Raw genomic sequence first — 20,395 nt, 5'->3', positions numbered from 1 at the left:
CCCAGAAAAATATGCCACTTTTCCTGAGGATTGAGTTCATTTTGTTTTTCCCTCTCACATGTGAGGAAAGGATGCATAGAGGTTGCAGGGAGTCAGACTCATTAATCATTAATCAATGATAGGTCTTTTATTGAAAATAAGAGAAATGTTACATTAGATAGACTTAACATCTTACAAAATGATTTCACTTACATTGTTTAATTTAAACTTCATAACAAATTAGGGAGTTGGCTGAGCACATAATACAGCCACATTTCTTATGGATGAGAAAAATCAAGGTTGGAGAGACTCAAGTGTCTTGCTCAAGTTACTGCAAAATAGGTTGTGATAGAGATGTCACCAAACCTAGAATATTTGACACCTACCCCTGAGCTCTCTGCACAAAACTACTCTGCTTAGCACCAGACCTCTGTTATTTTTGACCCAGGCTCACCAATCGGAAGTGAGAGGCAGTTCTCATGAAAACAGGAATGAGTTCTCTAGGGTTTTGGGTTTTTAGTATGCTTTACACGTTTTTTTTGGTTAACATATAAAATTCTGCAAATTGTCACAAGCTTATTTCTCATTTAATTATTGACTATTTTCTATTCGCCAGTTATATGTACATGTTTGTAAATGATGGAAATTAGCATACTTGAGACTTTATCCACTTTGCAGCGCTTATCCTAAATTTAAAGACACAGAAACGCATAAAAACACACATTCCATAATATACTTTTTAGAGGGATGTCTAGAATAAACCAGCAGCCAAAGGGAAAATTCAGAATTGTAGCAGGAACTAATAAAAATAAAATAATCTATCCTATTACCAGCCATGATCAATAGAATTTGTGACATTCGAGGAACAAGAAGCAGGGAGTTTTCATAGGCTTGGTGGGCTTTGGAAGTTAGTCTGCCCATCTCTTTTCTCTTTTTTAATAGACTTGTGTATGCTTTTTGGTGTAGGAAATCAGTCATTGTTTTGTTTCCATGCTCACTCTATCTGGTGAAAAGTTGAATAACAAGCCTCCCAAAAATGTAGCTTGATGGGAACTGGGAGGAGAGGATCACAGGCCATCACTAAGGATGAAAATGTGAATTCTCTTCTCTGGAGTTCCAATCTTGATAAGAGAGAGAAAAGGAAAGGACCTGGGTTGGAGGCAGGACAGGGGGGTGGGGAGGTGGATTAGTGGTGATGGAGGAGGGTGGAGGGGTGAAAGGTGTGTGGGGGAGTGTGGGAACATCTTTCTTCTTCTCAAGGTCTGTAGTGAAATTACAGACAGCGGATATTGGTTATAGGTCATAAAAAAAAAAAGAGGGATAGTGGGAAAGCTAAGAGAGAAGAGCAGAGTACACTGCTGTTCCGCACAAATTTTCCACCAGTATTCATCATAGTTTCTTCATGCAAAACGTAAATCATTTCATTATGTTGGTTTGCTAGCTCTTGACAATAATATACCTGTCAGTCCTCAAAGCTGAATCAAGAAAGGGTAAGAAAATAGAAGAAAAGTGAATATTGCTAGGAACAATTGATCTGTCACTGCTTGCTTAAGTGACCTTGACAATGTAACTAAACCTTTCATAAACTAGCTACAAAATGATATCCAAATGTTTAGTTCTGGATGTGTTAACTGTAACATTTTACTTATATTCTTCTATTGAAATAAGTTGAGAAAATGCTAATGAGAGTTTTCAATGAATATCTGTGTTACAAGGTGTTACGATCTCGATGTACTTTTGAGGGTTAAAGACCACAGCTACTTAGGAATTAATATGTATAATTTCACCTGAATTCTTATGTTTAAAGAAAATTTATTTTACATTAAAATATTTTTATAATGAAGTACATTACTGTCATGCCATGGAATCTACTGCAGATGATGGTACCCAGAGAAATGAAGACGCTTTACTCATGTTTACTTTTGACAATTATTCTCCCATAAACATTCACGGTATAATGGAAACTACACAAAGAAAATACTCTAAAGATTGCCCATCTACATGTAAACATAGTACAATAAAAAGAAAAACTATTCTCATAATTACCAGGAAAATATCTCAACTAGGAAAAACATTTCAACCACTTATGGAAAAGAGGTTGTCAAATGCTTATAAGAAAAACATCAAGATTCTTCAAGTTATTTGTCTTATTCACTGGCTAATTCTTGAAATCTCTGTTTTACTCTTCCTGCAAAATCAGTTATTGAGTGGTTGGTAGCATCTTATGCTAGTATCTTAAAGGGAAAAACAAACACTCATTAAATAATTTATTATAACTTAGATGCTCAAAGCTTGGTTTGAGAAATAAAATGTAACTTAGAAAGGGATAAAAATCAAAAGAATAAAATTGGTTATGCAGATATATATTAATTATCTCTTCATCATTAGTAAATCACATAAGAGTATTTTAGGGCAGAGAGTTACAAAATTTTGACCCCAAATGAAAATTGATCCTAGAACATTTTCCTCTGGGAAAAGTCCCTCAGAACAGAGAAATAAAGAACAGTGTGACATTCGAGTGTAGTGGAGTAACATGGAAGAAAGAGAACCTTTCTGGAGACTACAAGAAAGAAAAGGAAGAAAAGTGTTCTAATAGAGGCTGCACTTAAAGAAGGAAGGAGGGAATTCACAGAGGAATGCAAACCTAGGGGTTGAAAGAATTAAACAGCCAAATGATGGCAAAAAATCAATAAATAAAGTAAAGGAAAAAGGGAATGGGGAAGAAGAAAGAAAGGAAAAAAAATTAAAAGAAATTCAAAAGAAAAAATAATTAAAAGAAAAATTTGTGATGTCTAGTAGGTAGAAAGTATGATGCCATTTTTGCCATTTGTAATTTCTAACAAAGAGTTTAGGAATCAAAGTAAAGTTTGTACATAAAGGTTCCTTTTGGCTATCTCCCTAACATAGCCTTCATAGCTAAAATGTTGATGGTTTTTGACAAATCGCATGTTGGGGAATATAAATAAGGATGTGACTAGAAAGTTTGCGATTTGTAGTGAAAGGAAAGACTCCATTTTAACACTGTGTTTACAGAACATATGCATGTTTGTGTTTACTTTGGGGCCAGGAAGAGAGAATGATAGGTTGCATCTTGGAATACTCTTTTACAATTAGGCAAAATAAGAATTCTTGGAAATAAAGTCCTATGAATTACACGCTTTCATATATCAAAGATAAACCAGGGTCCCTTGTGGATCCATTTAGCCTACCCTTGAAAGGGAATATAGCTGGAGAATACTATTTTACTCAATTCTATTGCTAATCATTTCATATTTTCCTTTCTGACACTGAGACTCCTTTTGCCACTATCTTGCTTACTTGCGCATCATGCACCATTCACAGGGTGAGGAAGGAATCCCTGATACACAAACCGTCAACTGATAGCCTTCCTTACAGAAATTTTCCAGGCCTCTGCTGGAAACAAATTGCATTTGGTTCTAAAAATTCTACATAACTACTTGTGTGTCACCTTTGGACCGTATCTTTATAGTTCAGCTTTAGGGTTGGCCACATTTTCACTTCCATCTGCTCAACTGTGGAAATAAAAACATGTTCTCTTCTTACTATACTCCTGGATTTGTTTAGCTTAATAAAACAATGATATCCATACTTTGAGGACAAGCCACTTCTAACCCATCAGTTTGACTTCATGATCTTTGAACTTCTCTTGCTATAGAGCTTACATTAAATGTCTGCTAGGAAGCAATGAGTTTCGTGTCAAGACCTAATAATTGATTTAACTCTCATAATGCTTTGAGCTTAGAATTTAATTCATCTACATTCCTTTACAAGACTTACCAGGTGCATAGGATTTATGTCGCCATAATTCTGATAAAAAACTCCATTTATCAAGGGCACTAATGGTTTATACAGTTTCAAATCAAATGAACATGTCTCCAATCTTATTTTTTTCTGAATACTCAGCAATATTTGATACAAATACTTTCCAGTCTTGAAACCATCAGTCCTTCCTACATCTAATGTATTTTCTATAATGAAGAGGATGTAAAGCTAAAAATTATGTCTCCAGATTTCCTGGAAGCTGGAATTAAAAATGGGATTTAGGTTTGACTCAGTGTCCTCTCGTGTGAACTGATAAGGGCAGAATTCCAATTGCTTTTGCTGCTTTTGCCAGGCAGGCATGGTATTTGGGGAATTTGTTTTTTCTGGAGAACCATTGACAGAGTTTTCAATGACAAGTCATTAGATTTATCAGTTTCAAGAGCAAGATATTCATTTCATGTGTAAATTTGTAGATTTTTGAACATTTCATTTTTTCCTTGACTAGCAAAATAACCTATCATCCTATATATTTCCTCATTGCATATATAAAATCTAAGGTAGTATTTACTTGTTAATTGTCCCTTCTTCTTCATCATAATTTAAGTACCAGAAGGGCCAGGACCTTGTTTGTCTTCTTCTTTACAGAGTTTAGAATAATGCAAAGCATGTAGTTAGCAATGAATAAAATATGTTCCCTGAGTGAAAAAAAAATTAATGAAGACTGAGCAAATTGGGGTTGTGTTGGGAATTAAGGACTGGAGCTATGAAGATTTTATGTATCATATGAATATTGTTTATATTTTCCTTGCATACATACATGCACGTATATGCATTTTGTGTGTGTATAATATATAATCTTTAGTCCTTTTCAGATCTTTCTCCCAAGATATACCGCAAGAGTGAGAAAATCTTCCTTTACTTCTCAATCTCCGTAACTTTCATCTAAGTCCAAAATGTGCTAATTATTTTTAATATTTTAACTCAATTTTTAATAAATTTTGACAAAATTTTCTAATTATGTTTAAAATAAACTTTCTATTGTAGAGAAGTTTTAGGCTTACAGAAAAGCTGCAAAGCTACTACAGTGAGTTCTCATATACCTTACATCCAGTTTTTCCTATTAACACCCTACATTAGAAAGGTACATTTGTTATAATTAATGAACTAACATTAAATTATTCATTCACTTATGTCCATATTTTTCAGATTTCCTCAGTTTTTACCGATTTTTTTTTTTTTTTCTGTTCCAAAATTTTATCTGGGCTACCACCTTACATTAGTAGTCATCACTCTTTAGACTCCTCTTATCTGCAACACTTTCTCAGGCTTTCCTTGATTATGATGACCTGGGGAATTTTAAGAAGTGCTGGTCAGGTGTTCTGTAGAATGTCACACATCTAGAATTTATCTGATGTTTTTCTCATGATTAGACTTGGGTAACATATTTTGAGATGAAAAACAGAGAGAAAGAGTACCACCATTTCATCATATTATATCAAAGGTATATAATATCAACACAACTTTTCAATTTTGATAATGACCTTGATTACCCAACTGAAGTAGCATTTGTCAGGTTTCTGCATGAAGTTATTCTCTTTTCCTTTTTTACATACTGGTTTTTTTTTTTTTTTGAGATGGAGTCTCGTTTTGTCCCCCAGGCTGGAGTGCAGTGGCAAAATCTCGGCTCACTGCAACCTCCACCTCCTTGGTTCAAGTGATTCTCCTGCCTCAGCCTCCCGAGTAGCTGGGATTACAGGCATGCATCACCATCCCCAGCTAATTCTGTATTTTTAGTAGAGACGAGGTTTTGCCATGTGTCTCAGGCTGGCCTCGAACTCCTGACCTCTGGTGATCCTCCCACCTCGGCCTCCCAAAGTGCTAGGATTACAGGCGTGACCCACTGCACGTGGCCTATATATTGTACTTTCTAGAATGAATTCATTCTGAACAGTCCATACCTAGGAGAGAGAGAGAGTGCCTTGCTCTGTCACCCAGGCTGGAGTGCAGTGGTGCGATCTTGGCTCACTGTAACTTCTGCCTCCCAAGTTCAAGTGATTCTCATGCCTCAATCTCCTGAGAAGCAGGGATACAGGTGCATGCCACCATACCCTGCTATTTTTTTTTTTTTTTTTTTTTTTTGAGATGGAATCTCGCTCTGTTGCCCAGGCTGGAGTGCAGTAGTGTGATCTCGGCTCACTGAAACCTTTGCCTCCATGGTTCAAGCAATTCTCCTGCTTCAGCCTCCTGAGTAGCTGGGTTACAGGCATGTGCCACCAATCCTGGCTAACTTTTGTATTTTTAATAGAGACAGGGTTTCACCATGTTGGTAAGGCTGGTCTTGAACTCCTGACCTTATGATCCATTTGCCTTGGCCTCCCAAACTGCTGGAATTATAGGTGTGAGCCACCAAACTCGGCCTTAATTTTTATATTTTAAGTAGAGACAGGGTTTCCCCATGTTGACCAGGATGATCTCGAACTCCCAGCCTCAAGTGATCTGCTGGCCTCGGCCACCCAAAGTGCTGGTATTACAGGTATGAGCAACCATGCCTGGCCAATTATTTACATTTTTTTTGTTTGTTAACTTTCAGTCTCACAGACAGCACACATTTCTAGAGTTATTTATGTCAGTACCTATTTCTCCAACATTTTCAGTGAGATTGTTTCATACATATGCAATGTGCTTAGATCGTTTCATGTTCTACATTCCATTCACAGATAACATAATCTCCTAAGTTACTTTTTAAATTTGCATGTATTAAATTTTGTTGTTTGTTCTATGTCTAAACTACTGTGGATTTCAACAAATGCATGGTGTCATACATCCATGTTTATAGTTACATGTGTATTATAATCAAGGACATATGAATAGTTTCACTATCCCAAAACATCCCCTGTGCCTTTGTCTACTGACCCCTTCTATCCCCAGACTGCTGCAAACCATTGATGTATTTACTGTCTCTATAGTTTTACTTTTCCAAAAAGTTATAAAATAGTATAGAGCAGGCATTCTTATCAGACCTGCTTCTTTCATTTAGCAACATACATTTATACATCTTCATGGCTTGAAAGTTTATTTTTATTATCACTAAATAATATTTTATTATATGGATATTCACAGGTTGTTTGTGGCTCCAAACAGTCAGTCATTGAAGAATATCTTAGTTACTTTCAGCTTTTGGCAATTATGACAAAGCTGCTATTCATGTACAAATTTCTATGTGGACATAAAGCCTTGGCCAACATAGGCATCAGAGATGAAGGAAACCCCTCCTTTACTTATCAAACAAGCTCTGTAGCTTTCACCTTCTAAAAACCCCAGCTTTCAGGTAACATAAATTGCTTGATATATTTTTCCTCTTTTAGTCATATATATGTGTGTGTGTTTGCATGTGTGTGTGTGCATGTGTATAAATTGATGCAACATACAGAGCAAAATAACTTTCAAACAGAAATACTCTTGATTTTTCCATACTCTTTTCTGACTTATCATTACTGTAACCCAAATTGTTCTCATCTTTACATATAAGTCAATATTTCTGAAGAGGAAAGAAAAAAGCAAAACAGTACTTCCTGAAACAGTGGACTTCAGAAAATTATTTTCTGACAATGTGACTGTCACTTATTAGTCCTGAACTAAAGACAACTGTTACAAACAACTCCTCAAGGAGTTTGGCTAATTGCTAGCAACATGAAGGGCAGCACTGTTGCCTTGATAGTTTTTGTTGAATTTTTTTCTTTACATAGCAAAAAACAAACACCTTTATAAAGCCATTTTTGTAAAACTTTTCATTGGAACACATATGGTTCCCTTGTTAAGACACTGTTCACTCACATGAGCATTCACTGATTTATTCGCTGCCAACAGTCTGTGGGTGTTTTAACTGTCGTGTACCTGGCAATGTACCATAATATTTCACTCTAAAATCTGAAAGTCATTTAATATTCATGGAGATTAAAAGCTAGCTGAAGATAGCAAAGCAAGGCCAGAAATATCGTTTGGTGCTCAGTGGACTTCGTGTTTCTCATTTATTACATTGTCTTCAAAATAAGTATGTGGGTGGAAGAGATGTAGATGGCACGTTAATGACATTCACAGATACCAAATAAGGAAAATTAACACCACGGAGCCAAATTTATATACTTTGTGTCCATGTGATTTGGGAATATAATAAAGACAAAAGAATCTGAAATCATGTTACACAGAATAGTGAAATAAAAAATAAGCCAGTACTTTTAGAAATGAAGACAGAAAAGGCCACAAGTATTACACAGAGAAACGATGAGAGTTATTGATCCAAGAGTCACTTGTAGATGATTCCACAATAGAGCTAGATAGAATTTGCTGGTAAATTATATCATTATAAAATCAATTCACATTTAGTTCTCTGCCATTTGGTAAGATCATTCATCTTGTAACAACTCCATTTCTGAAGTCACACTTGCATGAGTGTGCAATGAGGTGGAGAGTTAGGCGATGTGGACAATTAAGACAATTATCTAGATAATTTGAACTGAAGATATCCACATTCCCTCATTTTGAAAATACAGTGAAAAGACTTCAAGACTTTCTGTATTTAGGTCTCATATTTGAAGATAATTCATCTAGAAAGATTTTTCTGACAGCCTCATGATAGCATCATGTGCTACTTCTCCAAATGTTTTCTTAGCATCTGTAAGTGTCCTACCACATTTCACTAATTGTACTTGCCTCCTTATAGGTCTATATTCCATACTGAATAGTCAGTTCTTATGGTAAGCACTTGAGAGTTATTTGCTGATTCATTACGCTTGTGACTTACAGTTGGAGAGACATGGGATTATAAAGACTGTCTCTGCCATTTGCTATGAAACTTTACTATGAAGCTTTAATAAGTGCTATTAGTCTCTGATTCTTCATCTTTCAAATGGGAATATAGTAGTTACTTCTCCCAGGATAGTTGTAAGGAGTAAATGAAACAATATGTGTAATCCCAAAAAGATAGTTTCTAGCACATAGTAGGTGCTTAATAAATGCTAGTTTCCTCTAATGTCATTTAATTTGATAGCTTTATAATAGCTGTATAATCACTTAATTAGAATTTATAGGAATAAACATCTTTCCTTGACAACAAGATTGAGAAAGGTAAAAGAGATTGAAGAACTTGCCACAGCCCATCCTGTGTGCTTTTTGCCTTCCTCTTGGGGTTCTCCCACCTACCTAAATTCACTGATTTTCAGGGATCCCCTGGTTTCCCAGACTCCTCTCTTAAAAACTTCAGTTGATTTTGGCTTTCCTTGTATACCAGCAAGGGATTCGAAGTGCAGAGACCTGGATCGGCACGACGGCTCATGCCTGTAATCCCAGCACTTTGAGAGGTCAAGGTGAACGTATCACTTGAGGTCAGGAGCTCAAGACTAGTCTGGCCGACATGGTGAAACCCTGTCTCTACTAAAGATACAAAAATTAGGCAGATGTGGTGGCAGATGCCTGTAATTCCAGCTATTCAGGAGGCTGAGGCGGGAGAATCGGTTGAACCTGGGAGGCAGAGGTTGCAGTGAGCCGAGATCGCGCCATTATACTTCAGCCTGACTGACAGAGTGAGACTCCATCTCCAAAAAAAAGAAAAAGAAATTAAGTTCAGAGGCCTGGAGTATACCATTTTCACCCTAGGAAGCCACACAGAAACCACAGTACCTGTCTGAGTTTCAACTTACTCATCTACAAAGTAAAGAAAATATTTCCTATATTAATGATATTTACTTGGCTGGCTCCTCTCAATTATTGAAGACAGAAGATACAGCAGGAAAAGACAGCCATGTTCTCAGCTTTCCTAGAGGTTAGGCATTAAACTAACATTTGCATAGGACATTATTCAATAAGTTCACAGTGCAAGTGCAATATGTCAATTGATCAGGAGCAGATACACATATATACAAATGCATAGACATATATACATACTAGATATGTAATATATAGCCTAATCTCAGAAGTGGGGAGGAATAACAAAACTGAAAGGGCTTTATAAGTTTTCCAAATCTATATGAAGGCAATATATGAGTATTATTATTTCCAGAGAATCTTTTTATGTTATTTCTTTCATAGAAATTCCTTAGTCCTATTTCCCAGTCCCCATTGCTCTATACACTCTTGTTAATATTCCTTGAGGAATGAGGTTCCTTTAATATGAGATGAAGTAAAAGACCATGCCACTATAGGGTAGCACTGCTTACTGAGTGATGCTGACACCCCTCCTCTCTCTAAGATAATGCCTTTTAGGTAAATTCATTGGTTCCACATAGGTATCCCCCTTGTTTTTTTTTCTGGACAATGAGTTAGTTCCCAGAGATTGCCTGATCCTTTACAGCTTTAACTACAAGCTTCTCTTTTTCTAGCTACCCAAAGATTCCCACACTATCAAAAGGTGTCCATCATCATTCTTTCACTCTACACCTGTCTCATGGCCCAGTCCCAACCAAGTGTCCCCTGACTGTGACTCAGTCCCATTTTTCCAGCATTTTATGTGTCAGCTATTCTTTCTGCCTGATGTCCCTCTAAGACAGAAGGTATGGCGATTTCAGCAACAGTTATGGATCATCCCCTGGATGCGAATTTTTACGTTAGTCTTCTTGGGTAAATTATTTTGGAGTTCTGAACTTAATTCTCAGACACACAACCTGCCATTCCGAGAGCTGTTTCTGAAGAGTGAGGCCTTTCTGTTTCCTCTAAATGAGTACGGAAGAAGCAGTGTCCTGCAGCCCCCTTTCAGATGGAACTCTGATGCCCCTTCTCTACATAAAGAAAAGATGACACTTCACAGAAGAGACTGCCTTTGTGTATTTTTGGAAACAAATAATCTATAGATCATCCAGGATTAAAAAGACACTTAAAACATCCAGATGAGCAGAGCAATACAGTTTCTAAATTGTATTGACTCAATAGTCTATTGAATTTTTACATTTGTTTTAATAGAAAGGGATAGAAACTGATGAATTTAAAGTATACATTGCAATGGTTAAACATTAGATGTAACAATAAAAATGTAAATATTTTTATAAATATAAAAATATAGGCATCATGCTGTCTGGATTATGATGCAACTTGACATATTTGCCTCACTCTTTGGACATGCACACTCTTTTTCTCTTACTGTTCAACATTTTAGGTCCTTACACACTGTTCCCTTCCCTTTGCCCAGAATGTTGGCCAACCGTTGGTAATTTATTTGTTGTTTTGCCCCAGCTCCCTTAAGGCCTGACATATAGTAACTGCTCCATAAACACTTGTTACATGAAAAAAGTATTATCTCTAATGTGTAAGTAAGGGAACAGATTTTCTCACCATCTCTGTGCAAGTCAATGGTAGCATTCAAATCCAGCTCTTTTTTCACATTATGCTATGTATTCTTTCTTTGTTACACTAAGTTGTCTGGTTGCCATGGTTTTGAATACTGAATAGTGTATTGCAAGGGACCTCCTAAGGTTTCTAGAACTTCAGGCATTTACAGCTAACATTGTAGAGTTTCAAACAAAATAGCCTGATGAAACATGCTGGTAGAAGAATTTAATAATAGGTCTTTATGAAATAAGTCTGCCATCTCTTTTTTGGCAATATTCAACAATTGTGGCTAACATACTATCAAACTTACATATGATAACATCCCTGAGAAAAGAATCATTTTTCTTCAGTTAATTCCCCTGAATGTTATCTGGGATGGAAAGGCTTTCATGGATATACCTAATGACCATTTCTATAAGGAACAGAAAGGCATAAATACTGATAATAAAGTTTTATTGTCTCCTGATTGAAATAAGCCTCAAAATCATCAAGATGGTTTTGTAGCCACCCTTTCTAAACCCACATACATACACACACTTTTGTTTTAACTCGGAAATAATTATACGCACTATAAAAGGTTTTCAAGAACAACAACAAAATTGATGTGTAATATTTATACTGATTGGATATGTCTATTGTTTACAAAGGAATGCATAATTATTGTAGAGAATTCAGAGAGCAGGGAACAGCACAAAAAGGAATCACCAAAATATCACCCAAAAGTATTTCAAAGTATGCATTTCCAGGCCCAGTCACACATGTATCAATATTTACCTTTTGTAGTAAACAATATGGTAAACCATTTTTCCATATCTGAAAACATTTTTCTGTAATACCATATTAATGAGTGGAGAATATTGTATGAATGTATCATATGTTGTGAAAATGTTCATTTTTGGTCATTAAGAAGTTTCTGACCTTTTTCCTGTTATAAAGTGCACTGAAAAACATTCTTAAATATAGAGAAGTTTTTACTTAGCTCCCATATTTAAAAAATATATTCTTAGAAAGTAAATTATTGTTTTAGAATATTAACATTTTTAGAATATTAACAATTAACATTAAATTCATGAAATATCGAATTGCCTAAAGAATGGTTGTGTAATTTTTCTTCCTGGTACATTCTAAATACCTTCACATTAGAAAGTTTGAAAGGTCAAAATGGCCCAGGTCTGAGTCTGCCTTGATCATTCCCATATCTCAAGCACCCAGGATAAACCAGTAATGCATAAGTTGTCCAATATGTATTTGATGAATTATTGAGAAATGAATGAGTTAATGGTGAAGGAAATAGAGTAGGAAAATATTTCTTTATAAAAGAGAAAGCTATCTTTACTTTATAGAATATGCTGTACTCAGTTACTTTACCCATAAAATCAGAAATATGTTAAACATATTGGCCACTGCCTGGGTCTATCAAAGCATGGCGATTTTGCTCCATCCACTTTGTTAAAATATAACATGTTCACCAATCATTAACCTGCTCAAGTTTATCAATGATTACTCCCAAAATTGTCCCATCTGCAATTTTATCAATAAATAGTACCACAGTGCCAAAATTCAAAACCCACAAATATGGGAGGTTTTGAAACCATCCTCTCACACCTCCATTTTCAATTAATCATCAAATTTCATTCATTTTACTTCTTAAATATCTCTCGATTTCTTGTCTCTGTTTCTTTTCTCCAGCTTTACTGCCACCACCTTATTTCAAGGTTCTATTGTAGCTTCTTGGAATTACAGAAATAGTTTCATAGTCTTCCTTATTCATTATTCTCATTTTCCAATCCGGAATGATCTTCACATTGCCTCCAGACAATCTTGCTAAAATGAAAAATGCCTATGTCAATCTCTGTTTAAAACCCTATAAAGTCCTCCCATTGTTCTTAAAATAAAGACCATTTTCTTAGAATATTAATAGAAAACACAGCATAGCAGGGACTTTCTTATCAGCCTATCATATTCCGTTATCTCTTTTAACCCCAATCTCCTAAGACCCTGGCCTTCTTCAAGGCATGCTGCTTCAGGGTGTTTGTACATCCTGCTTTCTATACCCACAGAACTTTTTTCAGTAATTTCTACTCCCTTTTTTTATTCATGCCTCTTCATCCTTTAGGAATCTGTTGAATTCGGTGTCTCAAGGAAACCTTTCCTAATCCCTGATTCCCCATTTACTCTCCTAGTAGTCTTAATTGCTCTTTGATACATCTGATCAAAATTGTAATTTAGTGACTATTTTTGTAATTAATTGTTTTGTCTATGTGTTCTTCTTTAATATGAGCTTCACAAGATCTGGAACTGAGTCTATCATATTCATGCTGTATCTCTAGTTCTGATTTAGATACTTGAAACTCAGTAAATTTATCTTCAATGAAAGAATACATGAATAAATGATGAACAAATGAGAAAAATGTATAATGAAGGTTGTGTGAATAATTATGGTTAATTTCAAATAAGTTTTTAATAACAATTAACCTTGGGAAGAAAAAATAAGATGTTAACTTCAGCTATCACAGTTATGGTAGTCTGTCTCCAATGCATATATCTTACTAGCAGACCTCTTAGCAAAGAAACCATTTTTTCCAAGATAGATTTTGAGCACAGGTACAAATTTGCTGTTGATACTTTAAATTATTACATTCTAACCCTAAGCTTTTGGATTATAACTGATATCCACTCCAGACACCTTGCATTCTGACTGTAATATTGCTTGCACATGACCTTGTGACCTTTGCTGAACCAGCAAATTGAAGTTTTATGTTCTTAGAGTTAAGTTGGAATAAACTGGAAAATAGAGTTTCCTTCACTATTAGTTCTGACCTATCTAATCTTTTTGCTCAAGGAATTCACCTCAGTTCAATTATCACATCCAGGAGAAGATATAAGTCTTACGTATTTGTTCATCATCTAACAATTTCCAGTTGGGTTATTGATATCCACCAGCCAGAGCCACTGACCATTCAACCTTACCAAAACCCAAAGGACTACAAAATAATTTCAGTGACAAATTATGCCTTTTTGTGATCATAATGTAACTTTCCTAGGCTGCTTGAATAATAGTTACTATGGAATTTGATTGAAAAATAGATTGATACTTCTACTAAAGATAGTAATATAATTATTTAATGTCTCAAATAATATTCATATCACATTTTCACTATGTCTATACCTAACTAGAAGCAGGTATGATAGTAAGATAGACCCATTAGTCAATGAATAGACTAAGGATATGTCTAGATCAGACATCTTTTTTAGTATAAAGAGAAATTGGTTTTTTATTAGTCCCTAATAATGAACTCAGTCAACTCTGAGAGTCAACTTTATTTTTATCTTAGCTTTATTTTTCTAACAGTGATTCAAATGTAAAGATCATGAGCTATCAAGTTCTCCGTCTCTGCTTCCAGGTCCACAATATGAGAAAGACTATTTGACAAAGGTATTGTGAAAAATTCAGCAGCAAGCAAAAAAGTAACCAGCAAAGGGACGAAGTGAGATAGAAAAACACTCTCCCCCAGCCCCAGGCTACAAGTTGCTTTGTAAACACAGAGTATGTTTCTCATATTCTCTATATTCTCACATTAGCAGAGTATGCAACAAAACATCAGACTTAGGAAATGGAAAAAACATCTTCTACCTACTAAAGCATAATGAGAAACATCTTGCTGTAATCCAGAAAAGCTTCCCTGCAATACAGCACAAAGCTTTAGTTGCTTTGATTCAATTAAACATTGCTTTCATTATTCTAACATTTTTTCTTGAAGTGGCCTGTTGTTTCCATTTAGTAAGTAACTTTCTTATTAATAGGGGCAGAATTTTACAGAATCTCTGTATCTTCCCAGTATCTAGTATGGTGCTGGGTGCATCCTAGTTACTCAGTAAATATTAGAATAACTGGTTTATTCTACCTGAGTTTTAAATTGCCATGATTGCATGGCAACATAGCATGATAAAGCGGGGGTGGTGGCTCAAGCCTGTAATCCAAGCACTTTGGGAGGCTGAGACGGGAGGATCACGAGGTCAGGAGATCGAGACCATCCTGGCTAACACAGTGAAACCCCGCATCTAATAAAAAATACAAAAAACTAGCTGGGCGAGGTGGCGGGCGCCTGTAGTCCCAGCTACTTGGGAGGCTGAGGCAGGAGAATGGCTAAACCTGGGAGGTGGAGCTTGCAGTGAGCTGAGATCCGGCCACTGCACTCTAGCCTGGGCGATAGAGCGAGACTCGGTCTCAAAAAAAGAAAATAATAATAAAATAAATAAATAAAATAAACTTTCTACTGCTTCTGGATTTACTACTATTCTTTTTTTCTTAGACTTACTGTCTGCCCCCTCTTTGATTTGCCCAACTCCTTAGTCATACCCCAAGTTCATCTCAGTGTCACTTTCTCCACAGAAAAGTTTCCTTGATATCCAAAAGTCAAAGCTGGTATGCCAAACACTGTGACTCTGTAACTCTCTAATCATCAATCTTTTAGAATTTATCAACAAAATAAAAAGTATTTGCTAGAACTCTTCATTCCTCCAAGATTGTACATCTCATGGATCCAAGTTGTATGATTTTTTCATATTGGAATTGAATTTCAAATAATTTTTAATGCTCAAAGTAGATCTTTAATAAAAGTTGATAAATAAAGAAAAGGAGGTGATAGGCATTAATCGTAATTTATTAAATACATTATATTGTAAATATTCTTTACCTCTTCTTTTTTTTTTCATTTTTAAGCTTCAAAAATTACACCTTTACTCTAAATATAAAATAAACATCTACAATTTCAATATTCATGTAAGATTGGTTAATTAGCAAAAATATCTTTAAAGGCATTATCTTATTCAATATCGAAATTTAGTTAAAAATCAGAAGACTAAAACCTTGCAGGTGTACCATGTCGATCAGTGACAAGCTTGTTAAAACAAATTTCTAAAGAGATCTTTGAGGAGAGATTTTCCAATAACCTTTTATGATAACTTTTGATTTAGTTATTTCAAGTTTAACGTTCTTTAATACAAACATCTTTGTAACCACATTTCTAATGCCATTCTTCCATAAACATGACAATTTTACATTCTAAATGGCTTTTATTTTTCTACACTTTTTCAGAACATGACAATAAGAAGGGGGCTGTGTGTGTGTGTGTGTGTAAAATTTAATGATGTTTAGTTTCCCTTTTAGTGTTTTCCAAAACAAAATTTTGAATGGCTTATTACTTTATAAATAATTCTCTTCATTTCAGTATTTCACTAAAAATCCTAAGGTTATATGTTTTTAGGTTTACTTTTTTCATATTGGGCTCTGATGATGTATTCTCAGGACTTTCAATGTCATGGTTATGAGCTTCGCCCCCATGTTGAAGTTTACTCGAATCCTCTTTAATGCCTGGGGATTCCTGGCAGCTTGTATTTGTATGTATAAAAGATAGGCCAGATCTCCATGGGGAAACATTCAAAATAGGAAAAAAATGTACCACTGCTTACTTTATACATTAAACATTTTTCTCCAAATATTTCAAGAATGAGAGTTTTAAAAAATTAATATCCTAAGTATTTAAAAATAACGATCTTTAGTTACTATTAATTTTTTCATTTTATGGCAATTAACATTCTTGGAGATCTGGATTCTTTATAAATCCCCTTCTGTCCTTCTTCTATGAGACCCTTTCTCTTAGAAAATCTTATGAAATGTTTTTCTCTGGGAATGTACATTAATTTACACATCAAGATTTGAGCTTAAACTAAAAGTCAAATGTTTTAAGTTAATAAAAATCTCAACAAATTGTAACTCCCTTTATAAAATTTAAATTAACAGAGATAAAAGGAATCTTTTTCAGAAAAAAATGAGAAAACCTAAGTTGTTTTAAATCAGCCCGTATAAGGACGGAGGCTATTAAGAACTGGAAAATTTACAGTAATTATAAGCAACCTTCAATACAAACATCTGGAGTAACTGGATAGATTTGTTAAGGAATGGTGATTTTGCACCTGAGGATGAGTGTTTTCACTTCTGTGAATCATTATGGTTCATGTTGGCTCTAGATCCTTTGCTCATAGATTATTGCACATTAATGACACCATTCAAATGCCATCCCTAGTTGGAATGGTGCACCACTCCGACCCATTGTTCATGGTTTTCTAGACGCTTCTCCATCAATCTCTCAACCTGTTTGGATGCTATTGAATCCATTTCCTTATGACAGATTTCTTACTTTAGGACTCAGGAATATAATGGCCCAGAATTTTTCCCTTGCCATCTTTAAAATCAATAACCTTAAAACAATCTTAGTGCTCCCTTCTGAACTTGGGGCCAAATCCACATTCCAACCGTAGTCAAGCAGTCACATAATGCAGTCACACACACACACGCGCACACACACACACACACACATACACACACACGAGAATTTCTAGCCACAGATTGTCCTTATATGGAACATGGGATATCAATCAAGAAAACTAACATGGAAAAATCTGAAGTCCTGGCTGTTTATTTTTCATGAGCATTGAAATATCATTAAAAGTATGTTCTTTTGGATAGCAATAAGACATTGCAATTTTTCTATTTCACTTTCCTATGTGCATTTTCATTTTAAATTATATTATTCACAGCACTTCAAAGGTAAGAGAACATGGAACTCTCAAGGCTACAAATAAAGAAATACATATTTACGAAGCCCCTGGAGACTCACAGATGACACAGTTCATACTTACTTAGACTCCATGTAAGCAACATTCCATATAAGTAAATTAGGAGGTTGGAGCAAGAGAGCCAAAATATCACATCTCCACCTTGCTCCATAAATTTCTACTTCTTGCTCTTCCTTGTGTTTCTTCACAGTGCTTGTTACTACCTGAAATAGTGTTGATTTCTTGACTTATTCATTTGTTGTCTCTCTTTATGCACTGAAATGAAAACCTTGAAACAGTAGAAGCTTTGTCCTGTTTGTTCACTGCTCAATTTGGTCCTAGAATCAGACATGGTACATTACATGTGCTCAGGAAATATTAGTGCAATGAATGAAGGAATGAATGTAAAAGAGAAAAGAGTCATATACAAAGGAATATGGCTGATTTCATTTTATAGGGATGGAAAAGTTGCATTGTGAACATAATCTTTCCTTATAAAATGTAATTGATAAATGAAGACTGAATCTTCCAAGAAACACGATTCTGTTTTCACTAAAAGCAAATTCATATTTATTATCTAGGAAACAAAATAAAGTAGGGCAAGAAGAACTTAGCTATTAAGCCAGAGGAAGTTGTACTGTGCTAAAGAATGGAATGGTCACCGATATGCTTGAAGGCACCTCTAAAAATCAGAAGCATGAGTATAGAGCTCATTGGTAATATAGAGTACATTATAATAGAAAAAACATCAGACTCAGAGTCCTATCTCAATAAATAAGTGCTCAATACATGTTGGCAATTAGTTTTAATAGATTATAATTTATTATTAATTATACTATGTAAGCATATGTTTGTATGTATGTATTTATATATGTACTATGTATAATGGTTAAGAGGATCAGCCAGATTTGTTTTCAAGTCCTAGCTCTGCCACATACCAATTAGTGACCACAAGAAGATTGTTAATCTATCTGGGCCTACTGCACTCATCTATTTCCTTGGATTGTTGTAAGTACCAGACACATAATGTATAAAGCTACTTTACCCATGTCTGGCAAAATAAATAGTGATGATGATTATTATAATGGCAATATCGGTTTATTTAAATTCAAGTAATATAAATGGGACAAACCAGAGTTTTACCATACCAAACAAAATTATCTTTCAAGGTAGAAATAGAATTTATAAGGAAGATCTTCCTTTTCCCTGAATATTATATTACTTCTTCCTAATCCTTTGATATTATAATTCTACAAAAGCAAATGATGTGACTCTAGGTGTTACTTAGAATTATTGCAGCTAAAAGACAGAACAAAAGATAAGAATATATATGTACTGTTTTATGAACAAAATATACAAATGTCTAAAAGATATTTAAAGATCAAAAATATTTTAACAGCAACTGAAAGATGGTATTTCCAAAAATATCTCAACATAAAAATGCTTTGCCTCCAGGTCTTAAAAGTATATTTTGATATTCCTCCATTTGGAGTTTGTTTTAACGCTCAAGTACAGACTGATGAGTTTACTAATGGTCCTTGTTTTCTCCTTGTTCCCTGAGCACTGATTTTTTTTTTTTTCTCTGACTAGTGAAGTTTTGCTGTGCAACTTTATACCTTATAAACACACATACACAAGCACATTGATTAAATTTGTATTCAGGAACTATATTATTTTAAATAGTGGCTGGCATATATCACAATTTCATCAGATACCTTTTCTAGTAATAATAATAAAATACATCTAATAAGGCATATGTTAGTAGCCCTGTGTATGAAGTAGCCTAACTTAAAAGGAGATGCTTGCAGCTGTCAGAACTTAAAATCTAAAGGATAAAACAGAAACTTAACCTTCCCAAATGGCAAGACTTTTCTATGCCTGTCTCGATATATGATTATAAGGTGAAGGACAAAGGTTTTGAAATAAGTAAAATTTCCCTTTGCTGTTCTTCACGTTTCTGTATCCTGTTTTATTCCTTGTCTCCAGTGCCCAAAGACTGAACTAGGCCTCCTATTGACCAATGACCACTCCCAATGTAAATCTTCAGCAGCACTGCCTTCTCTGAATAGTCCTCAGACTCCAGGAGTCTATGTATACTACACATGTGCCCTGCATCCCATGCTCTTACACAATTATTCCTGTCCAACTATCAATTACTTTAAGCACTGTTGCCCATATCAAAGGTTAGCAATTTATAGTGTGATGGCCAAATCCAGACCATCATCTGTTTACGCAAGAAAAATGTCATGAGAACACAGCCACACCCATTCAGTTATTCTGCTGTGGCTTTTTTCATGCCTTATATAATGGCCAAGTTGAGTAGATGCCCTGGAAACCATGTAGTCCACAGAGTATAAACCATTTGCTATCTGGCCCTTTACAGAAAAAAAAATTGCTGATCCCACATCATCATGGCACCTGAGCCACTCAGACTACATCCTGTAATTGTATTGTAGTTTCAGTTTCTGCCTTCCAGTCTGCCTCATGATCTGGTCCTAATTATCACAGCTTTGGAACTCTTACCCCATCTTCTCTGACTTCTTGTTTGTCCCTTGGACATATCCTCTGAGGTAGCTCCTCTACAAACCACATCGGTTCCTGTCTAACCCATTTTGGCTCCTTTCTTTGACGGCGATGTACACCCCTTAGACTACAAACACTTCCAAACACATGGATGTCAGCCAAGTCTTACACAGTC

The sequence above is a fragment of the Papio anubis genome, chromosome 1, assembly GCF_008728515.1.
Source record: "Papio anubis isolate 15944 chromosome 1, Panubis1.0, whole genome shotgun sequence".
Lineage (NCBI taxonomy): Eukaryota > Metazoa > Chordata > Mammalia > Primates > Cercopithecidae > Papio > Papio anubis.
The sequence above is the reverse complement of the archived record's forward strand: the minus strand, read 5'-3'. Positions refer to the sequence as shown.